Below are 19,942 nucleotides of genomic sequence, written 5' to 3' on the forward strand. Positions count from 1 at the left end.
CCTAAACCCTAGACTCGATTATGATACTGCACTAGGTGTTGGATTGGGTTGTCTTTGATATGCCAATCAGTGAGATCCTTAGTGGGGGTCAAAACCTGGATATGTTGGGACAATCTGAGAATTCATCTGAGTGGGTGATCATAGTGACAAGATCAGCCCCTTTGTCGGACAAAGGTAATGATCAGGGATGCACTCTCTCTGATTGAAACCAAGACTGCCGGTAGTCGATTTCAATCGTTGAGATTTGTTTTGCAAAATATATTTTATATAAGATATAAAAGTATATATATATATTACGGTTTCTGATTATTTACAAAAGGTTTTAATTCCCGGGATCCATGTGAGTAGAGAGTGCAACACTGTTCCTTGTAGCCGAGGGAGAGGTCCTCTCTTGTCGGGCAGTGTTTGATCATTATGGGCTGAGAGGTTAAGTGTAAGACCATTGAGGGTAATACCTGATGGGATAATCTTGTATCTGCCCACAGTCCCTGGGTGTTACAAGGTGGCTTGGCCCAGGGACCACTTAGGGTAAGTGTTGGGCCCGTAGAGCCCATGTGATGGGTTTCAGGGGGTGCACTGTCCATAACAGTGTACTCGGCCAGGCTTTCCAACAAAGGCTGGGCTGAACCCATGTGGCTGATGTGTAGATCAATGTTTGGGTCCCACACCATACAAGGAAGCCCAACTGGGCAGCAGTTTGGAAGGCTAAGTGAGCACATAATCTTATTGGCCCTAAAGCCCATTTCGAACTGAGCTGATTTGATCAGTTAAATAAGGGGTGAATTCTGAGATTGGATTAGCAGATAGGATTGGGTCTTAACCCTATCCACTTATAGAGTCCAGATCTAAATGAGATTCAGACCTAGAAACCTCCTAATGAGATTAGGAGAAGGCTGATCCAATCTACAGATAAGATAATGGTTTACCCTTATCACTTAAAGGGAATTCTGATCCAAATATGATTTGGATCAGCAACTCCTAATGGGATTAGTAGCTGATCCCTTTAAGGTTATAAAAGGAGGAGGGGGCGGCAGCTTTTTTAACACACTTTACATCCTGTCTTCAGTGCTGAAATCACAAAAGAGAGAATTCGGCTTTACTGCGCAATATCTCTCTTGTCGCCTCCTTCCTGCCGCTGCCATTTCTGCTAGTTCGATCTCCTCTTGCCAGTAGGAGTGATCAAGATTGGATCTTGATATCAGTCCTTTGTGAAAGGGCTGATTGGAAGTAGTGCTCACGTGCCATCCAGCTGATTCTTGCGAAGGATCTGGTTCTTGTGAAGAACACTGTTGATTCTGCTCCATCTTGCACTGCGCCATCTTCAGTGGGAGCAGTTTTTGGTTCCTTCGTTGGGCGTGAACACCTCCATTGGGAAATATTATTTTTCCGTATCAGGTATATTCCTCTCCTATTGCTTTTGTTCAGATCTGATTCGGTTCTTGGTTCAAGATTAATCCTTCAAAAATATGATTTTTCTAAAATAGGGAATTCGATTCCCAGTGGAGATGGGAGAAATTTTTGAAATTTGCCCATTCTGTTCTGCAAGATCTGGGCGTCCATAGGATGGATCTCCCATCCCTTCACTCCCATCCCTGTAGTGTGTAGCCATCATTTAGGCTACGAGTACGAGTGTTTGGCGGTAATGTTTGAATCATAGCGATTTTAACTCGATTCCTTTTTATTTGGGACTCTAACATGACGGTACGTCTCCCAATGGAAAGGTGATGGGTAATCCAAGCAGCCATCACTTTTCTACGGCACCATTTCGATTGCTAGATAGTTTTTGTATTGTCTTTAAAAGTGGATTGGGGGTGGTCTATTCTCATTCATTTTCTTCTAAGTTGTTATGCTTTTGTCATTGCGACTGCTTTATGACCCTCATTCCCTTATGCTCTCTGTGTTTTCTATTCAGGGTTGCTATGTTTCTTGTGTTCAATGGCACCACGTAAGCAATCTAAGGGTTTCGCAAAGGTGAGAAGTCCCGTGCATGAGAAAGAGTGGTGAAGGAGGTGTGTCCATTCCTGGACTTCGCCTAGGAAGTAGATACAACTGAGTTGCTTTCTGAATATGTCTACATGGGAAGCTGACTCAGGGAGGGGCTTCTGGCCTCCAGTACCTATGGCGATGGATAAGAACAATACCTTCTACATCATTGAAGGAAAGAAGTTCCTCTGTTTGTATGGGTGATAAACACGCAAAGCCATTTACTGTTGCACAGAGCTTAGGACCTTGGGTCCTTATGGCTCCACCAGTTATACTTCATGGGTGTTGTTTATCTTGGAGAACCCCATGTATTGTATGCTACTATGTGATGCAGGTTTGCTGAGGTTCATTGACTACTTCATGGGTCTTCAAAGGGGTGACGGTGTGGATTTTATGGAGCCATTGGTGACACATTGGTGTTGTCGTATCCACACTTTCGTTGGTGCATTTGGAGAGTTTGGTGTTACCATGGAAGTTGTTGTGCCTCTACTAGCACTGTCTCTGGTCGGTACTATATTGGCACATCATCTCTAGCACTTGGAAAGCATTCCTAAGGAATTGATTCCAGTGTATGAGGTGTTTGTGGCTGAGATAGGCCAGTGTATGAGGTGTTTGTGGTTGAAAAATGGACTCCACCTCTATTCGCAGAAAGATGACACTTGATGAGTGGATGAAGTACTAATTCGAGTACCATGGAAATAGTAACTTCATGGTGCAGAATTCACACCTCTCAAATTTTATAATGTGGTTTGAAGTTGAGTTTTTTGAGTTATTGGTTTTCAATATCAATCATTTTGGAGTTTTGGTTTCTAATACCAATTATGAATGTAATTATAAAGTAAGGTGTTATTGATGATAATTGTTACCGAAAAAATTGAGATTTTTTTTATGGCACGAACATCCTAAATCCGACTCTTGTTTGCTCATCACAATGAAGCATCAATCTATACCATCATTTGTATTCTTTATCCCATCTCTCTCAAGTCATAAATTAGGTATGAGAATCCTTACCTCTCAAAGTGATAAGTTGCTGTTGAATTTTATAATGTGGTTTGAAGCTGATTTTTTTGAGTTATCGATTTCCAATATCAATCATTTTAGGGTTTTGGTTTCTAATATCAATCATGAATGAAATTATAAAGTGGGGAGTTATTGATGATAATCGTTATTAGAAAATTTTGAGATTTTTTATTTGTTTTTGTTTCAGTGTTGATTAGGGTTTTAGAGTTTAAAAGGCTACTTGTTCCTTATTGTGAGCTTAGAGAAGCTCATGGCCGGCTCACAGAAATGGAGTCGCCACACATTTTTTAGAGGAAATGGGCCCTCATTTTTAGATTCGAAAATCGGTTTACTTGCTTTGATTGTGACTTTGTTCTGTGCCAAGAAAGGCACCTAACAAAGAGATTTTGTCTTCTAAGGATTGGGAGAGGGAAGGTGTTAGGCACCTCTCTCTCCAAGCTGCTGTAGTAGCCCAAAACAAGAGCAATGCAGGCTAAAATTCTGACAAAACACCAATGAAAAGGGTTGCTCCGAACTCCAGAAATCAGGTGAAAATGCTCCCATCTTTACCTAGAACTGATTTGAGGTGATGTTATCGGGTCTTAGGTACAGATTTCCCTCAGACCCTTGCCTCTCTACCTATTTTTCTCAACCTAGATAAAATTAGGAATGCAAGTTTCCCATGGTTTCGTGACCTCAAGCAACCCAAAACACTGAAAACAAAGATTTATGGATTTAGAAAAAAAAAAAGAGGTGGTGAAATGAGAGACCTACCTCTTATGTGAAACCTTGATGAAGGTTTTCCAGCAACTAGAAAGACTTCAAATGAAGCTTAAGTGAGCTATCATGTCAGGATGAGCATTTATGGCTTTAAATCTGTAGTCTGAAAACAAGGGAAGTAGATTTGGGGCTTGAACTTCAAGGTGTAGGTATATAGCGTTCATGCAGTCCCCCAAAGAAAATTAAACACTCAATTGATACCACATGGCTCCTTACGAGCAGCCTACAACCAACTTTCCTGCTGTGATGAATTTGCGGTGCACCACAAATTTGCAATGAACCCACAACATGCACTGTAGAACTATGATAAACCTATGGTCCATCGCACGCCCTCAACGAACCAACTCGTGGCCCGAGCCAAGGGAAACTTGGGCTGGACCCGCGACGAGACCCGCACATGCTTAGAACTGCGATAAACCCTCTGTCCTTCAAGGAATGCGGCAAGACGCCATGTGGGGCTAACAAGGCATTGCCCGTCAAGGGGTGATGTCACTAACACCACGTCAATTAAGTAAAGCACATGAGAGGTGGTATCACATGTGAGTAATGAGGGATCCTTAGTGAAAGGAAAGCCGATCCTTAGGAAGATCCACACGAGACACGTGGAAAAACACTAGTGGTGCACTTAATGATTAACAACAAATCCAATATTCCCTTTCCCGATAGGTCTCAAGTACCTTTATCCAAAACCTTTTAGGATCACGAGATCTCCCCCATAAATAGAGATCCTCCACATATTGGAAGTCATTCAACACCTAGCACTCTTTGCCTTGGACTCCTTACCCTAGCACTCTAGCCTGAAAGCCAATCTCCTCGGAATTCCTAGTCTTTCTCTATCTTTCAAAAAGACCATTCCCCATCCAAGCCTTACCCTACCTACAATAGAATCTCCGGTTCATCTTTGATCACAGAGAATGGCCTTACGAAGGATAAACCTTACATCCATCCCTAAGGAGTAGAACAACATCCCTAAAAATACCAACCTGGGAACGAAGAACCAACCCGAAACAAAGACACACATCTAGGTCGACATCGAAATCCTCTCGAACAAGGTATGCGAGTTCGAGGCCCGCTTCGAAATGTAGTTCAGGAAGCTCAAGCAGATGTAGGAGGAAACAAAGAGTGCTCTCCAAATATTGCTCCAACGCTTAGCCCAAACTGAACAAACCCCCTTCACCCCCACTGCCACTCTCACTGGCATCCCCAACCCCAATCGCCATGCCTCCAACCCAATTCCCGCCATCCTAGAGTAGTCCAACAGGATTGAACCAACACCAACCTAGACAAACCACCAACCTGTCAACCAGTCCCAAGCCTTCCTCCACACCGACCCGATGGAAGAAACCCCACTCAACCAGAACAAACTGAAGGAAGACGTCCAAGGGCTAGTTGTTGAAAGCTGCAACCGATTAAAGGATTCGACTAAAAAGTCGTATCCTGACCGCATCTTGTACAAGCCCTACCCCGCTGGATTGTAGTATGATGGACAAAGGGGTAGCCCATAAGAACACATCAACAAGTTCGAAGACACCCTCAGTTCCTTTGCTCGGGACAAGGACCTCAAAGTACACGAGTTCTCAAAATCCTTGACCGAACCAGCGTACACATGGTTCGTAAGCCTCACCCCAGGGAGCATCGAAGTGGTTCACCCTTGAGAGAAAGCTGACAATGGCCGACTTGAGGAACATGGAGCAAGAACTGGAAGAAGACCTCTTGGCCTATGTTATGAGATTCTAGAAGCTAACGCACATTGTATTCGATGAACATGCCACAGAGAAGAATTTCACCAAACAGTGTGTACAAGGCATGTGCCCCACCTACAGAATTAGCATCGAGAAAGTGGAAGTAGAGACGTTCAGCCAACTCTGGAGGTGTGCAAAAAGGACAGCACGCACCGTCAAAGACACCTCCCCATACAATAGGAATGAGGCATATGCAGTTGACCAGAAGCCTAGAAACAACACAGGAGCCAGACAGGGGTCGTACCAACATTACAATGCCCTAGGAAAAAGAAGCATCCCTCCCCGTTTCCCCTGCACAAGGGAGGAGGTGATTATGATAATGAACAAACTAGTCGAGGACATGGTCATCAATCTGCCGCCACCACCAGTAGGAATAGACCTAGAGAAGGATAGGCATGGCGGAAGATGGTGCAACTTTCACTAATTGCCGCACCATAATCTGATGGATTGTTTCACTCTGAGGAGATTATTTGTACAAAAAGTAAAGCTTGATGAGTTCATCAACAGAGACCCGACATGTGTAAAAACCGACCCCCTCCTAGCCCATGCCCAGGGAGGCAGTATCAACGTGGTAGGAGCAGCCAACTAGTACCAGTCTGATGCCCTAATAGAAAAGCTGGAACAAAGTCAAGAACTACAACAGTTCTATAGCAAACAAGGGGCAAGCACGACAATGCGAACATTGGCAATCAGAGCATTGGCGGAAGTCTTCAGGCACCCACCACAGCACTACAGTTGTGATCGCATTAGCATAGAGTTCACAGTGGAAGACATGTTAGCCACTGACCCCCACCACAACAGACCACTATACATCCTACCAAAGATTGGTGGGTTCAAAATGAGAAGATCGATGGTCGACCCAGGAAGCTCTGTCAACCTCATCTTCATCCACACACTAGAGTTGATGAACATATGAAAAGAGGATATCAAGGGATTGCCATTAGAGGTGACAAACTTTAACAGAAATGCATCCACCACAAAGGGGTCCATTGAACTGCAAATCACGGTCGACCCATTCAGCACCACGTAGGAGTTCTAGGTGATCCCAGGGAGGACCTCTTACCATGCCCTCTTAGGATGCCCCCTAATTCATGCCTTGGACCTCTTCCCTTGAACATACCACTAGTGTGTCAGAGCCAAACACCGGGGACAATCAATCAGGATCCCAGCCACCAGGGCCCCCTTCGATAAGTCAGAAACGCACCTATAGGATGCTATCTACTTCATAGAGCTGGCAAACGAAGGGATAACAATAATAGCCAAGGTCGAAGGGATGAAGCTGCATAACCTCATAGAGAGCAAGCCTGTAAAAACTGTCGAGTGAAAGAAAAGAATCAAATGCGTATGGGTGACAAGAACCGATGGAAAGGACTATTACACCATCGTCACGGACTGTGATGATGTTGAACTGCCCGCAAAGAAAAAGGCCATCCCTAAGGTATGATTCTCTTTAGTTTTTTTTTTTATTTCTGATCACCTTACCTTGTAAATTGTTTGCAAGATCATCCTCCAAGAAAGTACATTACGAACTACAATTCATTTCCAAATTTATCTGTGTAATCCTTTTCTAATATACATACATATTACCTGTTTTCTACCAAGAAAGTCATCATAACTCTCTAACAAAGAACTCTAAATAATGTTTTAACCAACACTATTTCATCACATCATTCTCACAAAATGATGTCGCTATAGTAATGCCATCGGACAATAAACCAACTACTGAGCATATGATACAAAGGTATGATATTTAATTGAATCACAATTATACCAGACAGAAAACCCAAAAAGTAAATACAAAAAAAAATAATAATAATGTGGGCGATGACAGGAGTTGAAGGAGGACATCTTAGAGTACTGCGATGAAGTCAGAGCACCTCCCAAGTGTATGACGGATTCCATCAACACGGTAGAAGAACCATTAGAAGAAATCAACCTAGCGGCTGATGAAACAAAGAATAGACCACTATACATATCTGCCAAACTAGCAGCTAAGGCCAAAGAAAAGCTTATCGCACTACTAAAAGGTAAGGAATTCTCCTTATCACAAAAATTTAAAAAACCTGTACAATAATCTAATCTGTGTATCTTCACAAAGTTTCAGTATGTGTTCGCCAGGTCATACGACTAGATGCCATGACTAGACCTAGATCTTGTCAGGCACTCCCTATGCATAGATTCCAAGTTCCGACCAGTAAAGCAGGCACAATGGATTTTCAAGCCAAAAATAACCTTGAATATTAAAGAAGAAGTAGAATGGCTCCTGAAATTAGGTTTCATCAAACCTATAGCACACCCCCAGTGTGTTACACAGTTATGCCCTTAGCTCCAATCAGATTGATGTATCTTTGACGGGTTGTCGAAATTAGATTGATGTATCTTAGCCCTCAAAATTAGTACCAGTCCCACAATAAAATATTTGTAGTAAAAGTGGTTCTAGGTCGAATCCCACAGGGAGCAAATCAGTAATCTCTTAGCCGAATGGATAAAGTAATTGTGTGGGAAAATTTAATAACTAAAATTAAATGAATAACAAACTAAACAAACAAGAGAAAATCAGTCTTACCGAATTCTGGTTCAAGGGTTCGGGTTGAATCGATTGGCCATCGATCCTAGGTACATTTCAGCATTCTTGCAATTCAAGCATTTAACCTTAGATTTATTAGGATAGCCATAATAAACCTTGTGTTTTCCTAATTCAGTTGACCAAACCCAGCATTCGATCAACACTTATCACCACTCAACTGGGTATGATAGCGTTCCATGTTAAACAATGATAGCATTAAGATTTGTGAAAACAGTTAAAACCAAAATAACAATAATTGAGATAGCTGCAATTACTGAATTTTGTTCCATCGATTCCTTTAGGTTGAACCATGTTAAAACATTGGTCAAAGGCTGTCACGAACAATTGACCCAAAAAGATATCAACCTAATTGCTACTTGTACCATTATTCGTGACAATTACGGATCACCGAAATCATGGATAGCAATAGGAATATCAACATTAATTCAGTTTGTCAAACTAAATAACATCAACATCCAATAAAAATATGCACAAGAATCAATGAATACTTGAATTAAAAAGCAAGAAAGTAAATTAACTACAGATCCTCACAATGACATAATCAAACATCCCCCCTTGAACCAGAAAAAGAAGCTTAGCTACTCATGATCTGCGCAATCTCCATGCCTTTCTTCTTCATAGCCGAACTGCTTTCTTGAGCTTCTTGGCCTCTTGATGATCTCTTGGATCTTGGAATGAGTGATGCTAGAGCTGGTTCGCCCCCCTCTTTATATAGCCAAAGGAGAGGGCTGTTTTCCATCTCCTTCTAGGAGATCATCTTATCTTTAGGGAGTCTTGATCTTCTTTGAACTAATCCTATCCTATCTCTTATCTAATCCCCATCCTTCTTATCCTTATAGGATTACATTCAAAGTTTAGATCTAATAAGACTCTCTCCCTCTTGGGAGATTACATTCGAATTAGGACTCTAGACTCTTGCATCCGAGTTGGGCTTCTCTGCTACTTGGACTGCTGCAAGTTGGGCTTCAGCTGTTAAATGGGCCTGGCTACGAATTTGCTCCAACTTTGGGCCCAGTTTCGTACTCGATGCAGGCCGAATCTGTCAAAACCCAAAACAGTAAAGTTGTGGGCCTTTCTTTCTTCTTTCTACTGCTTCTTGAATTGCCCAATTCGGAGTCCGGAACTGTCAGTTAGGCCCAGATAACTGACTGTCGCCAAAACTGTGCGAAATCACCCGAATTGGCCTGTTTCCTTCCAATTGCCTTTTTTATTGCCCTGAATCGAAATACAAGAGTAATGAGTGCATTTAAGTGCTAAAGTAGTGTAAAAGGATGAAATTAAGGGGACACAATAAGGTTCTTCTAAGTCTCATCAATCTTTTCACATTTATTGTAATTGAATAAAGTACATAATTGATTCATGTCATTGTGGTGTGTTTCTGTGTAATACCCTTAAACTGGACACTTATGAGACTCCTGTTAGTTTAGAATCTTCATAGCCATTGTAGAGATCTGGGGAGATTTATCCTGCCAAGGCTAACACTAATCTATCGCCAAGTTGGTTGGGGTGGCTTGTCTCAACTACTAGGGTGAGACCTGAAGTACATGCAGTGTGGGTTTTCTTGAAAGCATGAACCGGACCAAAATTCCAGTATTGCCCTAGACCTTGGAGATAGATGGGCAAAACTGGAATGTTACACCTAACCCCTACACTCGATTATGGTACTGCACTAGGTGTCGGATCGGGTTGTCTTTGATATGCCAATTAGTGAGATCCTTAAAGGGGGTCAAAACCTGGGTATGTTGGGACAGTCCAAGAATTCATTTGAGTGGGTGATCATAGTGACAGGATCAGCCCCTTTGTCAGACAAAGTGAATGATCAGGGATGCACTCTCTCAGATGGAAACCTAAACTGTCGGTAGTTGATTTCAACCGTTGAAATTTCTTTTTGCAAAATATATTTATATAGAGATATACTTCAAAATGTTTTCAAAAGGTTTTAATTCCCGAGATCCATGTGAGTAGAGAGTGCATCACTGTTCCTTGTAGCCGTGGGAGAGGTCCTCTCTTATTAGGCAGTGTTTGATCATTATGGGCTGAGAGTGTTAGACAGTGTATGCCCTTAGCTCCAATCAGAATGATGTACCTTATGACATTTAATGTAAATGAATAAAGTACATATTTGATTCATGTTATTATGGTGTGTTTCTGTGTAATACCCTTAAATTGGACACTTATGTGACTCGTGTTAGTTTAGAATGTTCATAGCCATTGGACAAGTCTAGGGAAATTTATCCTGCTAAGGCTGACACTGATGTGCCACCAAGTTGGTTGGGGTAGCCGGTCTCAACTGCCAGGGTGAGACACGTGGTACATGCAGTGTAGGTTTACTTGAAACCCTGAACCTGACCAGAATTCTAGTATTGCCCTGGACCTTGGTGATTAGTGGACAAAACAAAAATGTTACACTTGACCCCTAGACTCAACTATGATACTGCACTAGGTGTCGGATTGGGTTGTCCTTGATATGCCAATCAGTGAGATTCTTAGAGGGGGTCAAAACCTAGGTATGTTGGGACAGTCTGAGAATTCATCTGAGTGGGTGATCATAGTGACAGGATCAGCCCCTTTGTCGGACAAAGGTAATGATCAGGGATGCACTCTCTTTGATGGAAACCAAAGCTGCCGGCAGCCGGTTTCAATTGTTGAAATTTGTTTTTGCAAAATATATTTATATAAAGATATATATATATATATATATTATGGATTCAAAATGTTTGCAAAAGGTTTTAATTTCCGGGATCCATGAGAGTAGAGAGTGCAGCACTGTTCCTTGCAGCCGAGGGAGAGGTCCTCTCTTGTCGGGTAGTATTTGATCATTATGGGCTGAGAGGTTAAGTGTAAGATCATTAAGGGTAATGCCTGATGGTCTAATCTTGCATCTCCCCACAATCCCTGGGTTTTTATAAGGTGGCTTGTCCCAGGGACCACTTACTGTAAGTGTTGGGCCCGTTAAGAGCCCATGGTGATGGGCTCAGGGGTTCACTGCCCATAACAGTGAATTCGGCTAGGCCTTGTAACAGGGGCTAGGCTGAACCCATGTAGCTGATCTGTAGATCAATATTTGGGTCTCACGCCATACAAGGAAACCCAATTGGGCAGCAGTTTAGAAGGTAAGTGAGCACATGGACTTAATGGGCCTAAAGCCCAATTCAAATTGGTCTAATTTGATTAGTTAAAGAGAGGGCAGATCTGGGATTGGATCAGTAGATAGGATAGGGAGTTATCCCTATCCACTCAGAGAGTCCAGATCCAAATATAGATTTGGATTTGGAAACTCTTAATAAGATTTGGAGGGCTGATCTAATCTGCAGATAAGATAGGGACTTATGCTTATCTCTTAAAAAGAACTCCTGATCCAAATACAGATTTGGATTAGGAAACTCCTAATGAGATTAGGAGCTCTCTTTAAGGTTATAAAAGGAGGAGGAGGGTGGACCATTCTACAAACTCAACCCCAGAGATCAGATCTCAGATCGCACAAAGAGAAGACAACAATAGTGTGGCTGCACCATCTTCTCTCTGCGTTCTCCTCCAGTTGCCGCCAATTGCTAGTTTGATCTCCATTCTTGTAGGAGCGATCAAGAAGTGTTCTTGATATCAGTCTTTGGAGAAAGGTTGATCTGAAGTCGTGCTCACATCCTCCATCGAATTCTTGCTGAAGGATTTGGTTCTTGGGAAGAACACTGTTGATTCTGCTCCACCCTACACTATGTCATCTTAAGTGGGAGCAGTCTTTGGAGATTTCTTTGGGTGTGAACACCTTCATTGGAGGATACTATCTATTCATATCAGGTATCTCCCTCTCCTACCTTTTGGTTTTAAATCTGGTTCGGTTCTTGGTTCAAGATTGATCCTTGAAAATGCAGATTTTCTAAACAGGGAATGCGATTCCCAAATGGGAGAGAGAAACTTTTGAAATTTCGCCCTACCTTCCTGTAGGGTTCAACCATCCATATGATGGATCTCTCATCCCTTCAGTGGTATCTGAGCCATGGTTCAAATCTTGAACCGAAATAAATCAGATCTGAACCTGCGCAAATGGGCATAAGGTGTTCTACCTGATTTGCACAGATTGTGGTTTTTCTAGGAAATTGTTTCCTAGATCAAGGGCAAATGATCTGAAATTTATTTAGAACTTTTCTTTATAATTTTCTTGATTTATGGGCTATTTGTACAAAGGAGATCGAAATCTTTATTGGCGCAGGATATCTGGGATTTGTAGATTTTTACATTCTGGGTTGTAATTAATTTTTTTTTAAATTTTTTAGACTGAATGTATAGGAATTCTATCTTATGTAATATTAACAGAAAATTAGGGTTTTTCTATTTATTTTATTCCAAGATCGAAGCTGGATGCGCTGGGGAAGGAGAATTCGCAGGTGGAGAAATCACTATCTACAATTTGTAGTTTATGAAACTGCAAACTGTGTTCTAACATCTGTTTTACAAGTTTGAGATGTGTGAGATGTGCGAACAGCCCTGTTACTGATTTCTGATTGTCTTTGATCAGTAATTAATTTCATATCATTTTCTTGAATTAATTCTTTAATTAAAAATCAAACCCTAGACCCATTCGAACCAGATTGGTCCATACTAGTTGGGCCAAATCTGTGGTTCGATGGAGGCTGATGTCAGCCCTAATTTCCCACTTTTGGGTCAAGGAATTGATGGTTAATAATGAGATTTAATTCGGCCAGCACCTGCAAGGCCTAGTTTTAAAAAGTTAAAACTGCAAAAGTCCACTAACTGCAAGAAAGCTATATGGGCCGAACTGCTAACTGCTATTCAGCCCATATACCTAGATAATATTAATCAGTAATATTATGGATTAAAATGGGCTTTGATAATGGGCTTTACAGATATTAATTGATTGGATCAATTCTATCATTGCATGTGATGTATGGATGTATGATGTGCAACGTTCATGGGTCATAAGTATTTGGCCCATGCAAATACGACAGTGGCTCTTGCGCACACCATGGCTGAATGCACATCATTGCCATAGTGTCCCTAAAGATCATTGGATGATCTCCCTTCGTGGTGGGCCCTACACCTCCCTAAAGAGGATTCGTGCGGAACCCTAGCCGTTTAGGGCCCACCTAAATCTAGCTTTATGAAAGTCAGTGGGAGCCACTCTAGTTTGACCTAAATTAAACTAGGGCGTAACCTTTGTTCCCTCCTGAAATATGAGTGCATGTGATAGGGAGATTGATATGATGAACTCTCTAAAGGCCTTCCATCATTAGCATGAAGATGGGTCCTTCAGTAATGAGGAAATGCACCATAAAATTGGGCTATCCATTTGCTATTGGATCTGTCGAAGTGTTTCATAAGATGATAGGGGCATCATAGACCGATGTGGGAGGGGCTTACTAGAAAATGAAAGACTCTCTCACGGTACCTTAGCGTTCATGAATATGATGGGTGAGCACTCACTAGACAGAAAGGTTTTACCTAAAATGGCAATGAACCTTGTCTGAAAGAGGCCAAAGTGAAAGCCCATATGATGAGTGGATATGATCCTTCACAGAAAGGTGGTGGGGTTATGCAGCTGAAACAGTTGGCTCCATGCACCCTATGTGATTTCCCACATTTCCAAAGACAATTCGCACTCCGTCACTGAGATATGAGGGAAATCTTAGAGATGAATAAATGGGAATGGAATATAGATTAAAAGCCATATCTATGTAGATAACATGAATCAAATTAGGTTGTGGACTAATGTTTTCTTTTTATCAGAAATGGCAAATAGACAATTTCCAAAGCTTTGGATGACAATAAGCTTAAGGGCCCAAACTATGCCGACTGGTACCGTAACCTTATGCTGGTCTTAACTTCTGAGAAGTTGGACAGGGTGGCTAAAAACCCTGCCCCGGAGCGTCTGGGTTATAGGGCTTCTAAGGCCCGTAGGAGGAACTATTAGGAATGGGAGGAGAAAAACTCCCTAGCCCGATGTTATATCATTGCCTCCCTGGACAATCTGATACAGAGGCAGTTTGATTAGATCGAACTTGCCAAGGACATATTGGATAGTTTAAAGACAATGTATGAAGAACAGAATCATTCTACTTGGCAAAAGGTCTTGAAGCAGTAATGACCGCACAGATACCCAAGGGGCAACAAGTTCATGACCATTGTCTTTGGATGATGGGCTACATCAATGAAATTGAGGCTCTTAGATCCAGGCTGGACCATGTGACCAAGATAGACGCTATCTTAAATTCTTTGCCTCCTTCCTTCAAAACGTTCATCAGGAACTACAACATGAATAAGCTGAATGTCAGCGTTCAGGAACTCAGCAATATGTTGCAAAGGGTCGAAGAACTGATTAAGAACGATGAGCCTCTAGCCATGCTTGTTGAATCTGGAAAGTCAGGCAAGAAAAAGAGGAAGGCAAAGAAGAAGCCTTAGAAGAAAGCCACCAAGTCCAAGAAGCAGAAGAAGGACAGGGCATCTGATGCATGTCACTTCTACAAATAGACCAGCCACTAGAAGAGGAACTGTCCTCAGTACTTGGAATCCAAGAAAGGTAATTTTGAATCCTATGTCATAGAAACCAATTTGTTGGTTACTTCTGCTTCCTGGTGTATTGACTCTGGGGCATCGACCCATGCGTGTAACTCACTATAGAGGTTCAGGATAAGCAAAAGATTAAGTGACAGAGAAGTAACGCTTTACTTGGGGACTTCTGCAAGTGTTGTAGCTGCGACTATAGGAACCAGAGAGTTATTTTTCAGAGAAGGATCAATTGTACTAAAAAATTGTCTTTATGTACAAAATTTGAGAAAAAATTTGATTTTTGTTTCAAAATTGTGTGCGAATGGATATTCTATTCTTTTTGGTAATACAATTACTATTAAAAAAATAACAAATTCATCGCATATGGAAAACTTGAGAATGGTCTCTATGTTCTCCATCCTTCTTTGGAAACTAGCATATAGCCGAAACTACGTCGATTGATATCCCTAAGAAAAGAATTTGTGATACAGTTAATCCCACATGCCTGTGGCAGTACCAACTTGACCATATCAGCAATGATCGTATCACAAGGTTGGTAAAGGATGGTCCTTTGGATTTTCTAACTGTAGAAGATCTTCCCACTTGTGAACCTTGCCTTTAGGGTAAGATGATGAAATGGCCAATATATTTTTATATTTATAAATTAAAAAATAGAAACTAAATTTAATATTCTATAATCTAAATTTAATATTCTAGAATATTATTTCTAATAATTAGAATAGAATTGTTATAACTACTACTAAGTAATCATTCTAATATAGATTAGATAGAATCTATTTCTAATAGATATCTAATATATAGAATATTATATTAAATTAATATAATATTCACTTAATTATATTATTCTAGTATTCTAGTTCTAACTATTCTATAATTATAGAAATAATAGAATAGTTATTTATTCTATATTTTATTTGTATTTGTTTTGTTTAACCTTCCAAACAAAATGAAATTTTATCTAAATTTTGTTATATGCTATAATATAATTATATATAGTATAGTTATATATAATATATTAATATATTCATTAGTAATATTCATTAGAAATTCTGTAAGCCTGAAAGATGTACGGGCACGCTTGACCTTATACATACTGATGTATGTTGTCACCTGAGTCTTAGGACTCGTAACCAGCACGTGTATTTTATTACATTCATCGATGATTTCTCTCAGTATGGTTACATGTACCTAATGAGACACAAGTTTGAATCCTTTGAAAAGTTCAAGGAGTTCAGACAAGAGGTCGAGAAACAGTTAGGGAGAGAAATTAAGACCCTTCGATCGGATCGAGGTGGCGAGTATCTCTCTGACTAATTCAGGGACTACTTAAATGTCAACGGGATAGTATTATAGTTAGCTCCCCCTGCTACACCACAGTTAAATGGTGTTTCAGAGAGGAGGAATAGGACCTTATTGGATATGGTCCGGTCACGTCTCGTGCACTCAGAGTTGCCCACATCCTTTTGGGGTTTCGCATTAGAGACTGCGAAATATGATGAGAATAAAATTTATCATATCTTTATCCCTCAATATTCAGTATTTTACACTTAATTGGTACCTAATTGGGCTCATTACACTTAATTGGTACCTAATCGGATGATTTTGCACAGTTTTGGCACCGTTCAGTGATCTAGGTATAACTCTCAATTCCAGACTCCGATTTGGACAATTCAAGACGCACTGGAAAGATAAGGAAAAGGCCCAGAACTTTTGTGTTTTGGGTTTTTGCAGAATCGGTCCGCATCGAAGATGAATTTGGGCCCAAAGTCGGAGAAATTTTGTAGCAATGCCCATTTCACAGCTAAAGCCCACTTCGCAGAAGAGCCTTGAAGCAGCCCGAATTGTTAAAGAAGCCTAGCTCGAATTCAAGAACCAAGAGTCCCATTAGAATAGAAGTTGAATGTAATCTCAAGAAAGAGAGTTTTATCAGATTTAAATTTTCAAATTGTAATCCTAGAAAGATAAGAGATTGAGATAAGAGTTAGGATAGGATAAGTTCAGATTAGACTAGGACTTTCCAGTTTTGAGGATAATCTCCTAAAGGGAGTTGGAGAACAGCCCTCTCCCCAAATCTATATAAAGGGGGGGCGGACTGGCACCCAAGGCATCAAATCCTCCAAGAGAGTTTCAGCCTTCAGAGAGAGACATCAGCAACCAAGGAGGAAGAAGCAGAGTTCGCCCCCCTCTCATCTGGAAGCTGTGATTTCATCATGAAGGGTCTGTAAGGTTTTAATTTCTGGTTGAAGGGTTAGGGAAGCTTTGATTCTATAAACAATGTGAGATCTAATTGTTTTTTATTTCAGTTCATTGTTTATGGGTAATCATATGTTTTCTGTTATTAACTGTGAGGATTATTTTTATTGATTAAGCAAGAAGGGCCCCTTGCTCATTCAATGGAAATAATCTATGGCTGATTGAACCTCCAGTTTCGTATATGATTGGTAGGTTCGATCATGGTGGCAACTAACAGAAATTGATTGCAAAAAAGTTTTCGATCTATGTTAGGAAAAGGTATGATCTGGCTTAAACGGTCCGAGCTTGTAAGATCGCTGACCAGAATTGGGTCTCTCCCCTCTTAATGCTATTAGTAGATTAAATCCTAAGAGCTTGTTTAGAACTGTCTATTGATAAGGGAAGCAACCAAAGAGCTTGTTTTGGTTATCAACTAATACGAGTAGAGGCTGGCTGTTAGAGCTTGTTAATAGCTATAACCAATTTATTCGTAAATATATGAACCTATCCTTGCATCGATGATCAATGATAAGAATCAAGGCTGAACTTGTCCCTTCAACCGGAAGCCATCTTCCATCGATTTAATCTTTGTTTTATGTTATTTTCTGCTATTTTCTTATTTTCCTTAACTTTACAAACCCCCTTACTTCGTTACTTGGAAATAAATCCACCCAATCTCTGTGGAGACGATCTTACTCATCACTATCTACAGATTATTAAATCACAGCAAGAATATTTATCTTTGGTTGGATTTGACACCCACCAAATTTTGGTGTCGTTGCCGGGGATTGGCGTCCTAAGTAGATTTATTTCCTATTGCTTGGTTTATGCCTCATTCTTCTTGTATAGGTGAACTCCACTACGACCCTGAGATCGAAAACACAGTTCGCTGCTTGAGGAAGGAAGCCAAGCAACGTCACAACCAATCAGCATCACTCCCAACTCCCGGAGTGAAGTTGGCTACAGAAATCGTTGAGCCATCCAATCATCCTGAAAAAGAAGTCATGGCCAACAATGAAGAGAGAACCCTTAGAGAGCTAGCCACACTGGATCTGCACCAACAACCTCTCTGCATCGAATATGCAGATCTAGCGGTACCTTTCGAACTCAAATCTGGTCTTATACACTTACTCCCTACTTTTCGTGGACTTTTAGGTGAAGATCCTCACAAACACTTAAAAGAATTCCATGTAGTATGTTCAAGCATGAAACCTCAAGGTGTTACCGAGGAACAGATCAAGCTGCGTGCCTTTCCTTTCTCATTAGCTGATAAAGCTAAGGATTGGCTTTACTACCTACCCTCCGGTTCTATCACCACATGGAACGATATGAAAAGGCAATTCCTTAAGAAGTTCTTCCCTACCTCCCGAGCTGCTAACATCAGAAAGGAGATCTATGGCATAAGACAATTCAGTGGAGAAACTCTCTACGAATACTGGGAAAGATTTAAGCAACTTTGTGCCAGCTGTCCGCAACATCAGATTCCAGATCAACTCCTTATCCAATATTTCTACGAAGGGTTATTTCCAATGGATAGGAGTATGATCGATGCAGCAAGTGGAGGAGTGTTGGTGAACAAAACTCCTTCACAAGCAAGAGAATTGATCTCGAACATGGCAGCCAACTCTCAACAGTTCGGCTATAGGCTCAACCCTCCAACAACCCATGCTAACGAGGTAAACATCTCCTCCCTAGAACAAAAAATTGCAAGCCTGACCTCTCTTGTCTGTCAATTGGCTACAGGTAACACGCAAACAGTGAAGGCTTGCGGGATTTGTTCAACTGCGGGACATCCAACCGACATATGCCCTATGCTTCAAGATGAACCTTATGAACAAGCCAATGTTGTTGGAGGATTCCCGCAAAAGAGATACGATCCCTACTCGAATACCTACAATGTAGGATGGAGGGATCATCCCAACCTTAACTATGGAACCAAGCCCTTCGGCTTCCAACATTAGTATCAAGCTAGGCTGCCGGTTCCACCATATTCATCGTCTTCCAATCCAGGTATGTCTCTCGATGAAATTGTGAAAGCACTTGCAACTAATACTCAACAATTTCAACAGGAGATGAGGACAAGCATCCAGAACCTAAAGAATCAGGTCAGCCAATTAGCAACAGCTATGAGTCAAATGGAATCTCAATCATCAGGGAGGCTACCTTCCTAGACCACGACTAACCCGAAATAGAATGCTAGTGCAATCACCTTGAGAAGCGGGAAGGAGCTGAATGAATCCAGTCAAGAAGCATCCAAAGACAACCAAAAAAGAGACACCATCTCCCCAAACGGATTCAAGCGGAAAGCCACCCCAAGCCATAGTCATCGCTCCACCTTTCCCTATCCGATTCACAAATTCCAAGAGGGAGGAGCAAGACAAGGACATTCTCAAGACATTCCGCAAGGTTGACGTAAACATCCCCCTCCTTGATGCACTTAAACAAGTACCCCGCTATGCTAAATTCCTCGAGTTGTGCACTACTAAGAGAAGGTTGAAAGGCGATGAGAAGATCCATATAGGAGAAAATGTTTCAGCCATTCTCCAGAAAAGACTATCCCCTAAATGCAAGGATCCAGGTATGTTCACCATTCCCGGTAAAATAGGAAATGTCTAAAGCAATGCTAGACCTAGGAGCTTCGATGAATGTCATGCCCCATTCTATTTACACGACCATGAATCTTGGACCATTGAAAGAGATGGGTGTGATCTTACAACTCGTTGATCGATCTACTACATACCCGAAGGGGGTCTTGGAGGACATTTTAGTCCAAGTAAATAATCTGGTCTTTCCTGCTGATTTTTATGTGATCGACACGAAAGAAGATAATTCTTCCAACTTGACTCCAATTTTGCTGGGAATAACCTTTCTTAAGACGTCCAAAACAAAAATCAATGTGCATAAGGGGACACTTACCATGGAATTCGATGGTGAAATTATTAAATTTAATATCTATGATGCCATGAGATATCCTAATGATGCGCATTCAATTTTTTCTATAGACATTACTGACTCTTTAGTGCAGCAAACTTTTGAACTAGATGATGAAGACACACTGAAAGTTGCACTTAACAATGGGCCTGATCAACTGCAATGA

At 41.1% G+C, this 19,942-nt stretch overlaps 1 pseudogene; it reads left to right on the forward strand.

Annotated features, from left to right (window-relative positions):
- Positions 1-2,118: 2,118 nt before the first annotated feature.
- Positions 2,119-19,942, forward strand: LOC109114160 (uncharacterized; annotated as a pseudogene).

This window comes from Nelumbo nucifera, chromosome 2 (genome assembly GCF_055504915.1).
Source record: "Nelumbo nucifera cultivar China Antique chromosome 2, China Antique-T2T, whole genome shotgun sequence".
In the NCBI taxonomy this organism is placed as follows: Eukaryota; Viridiplantae; Streptophyta; class Magnoliopsida; order Proteales; family Nelumbonaceae; genus Nelumbo; species Nelumbo nucifera.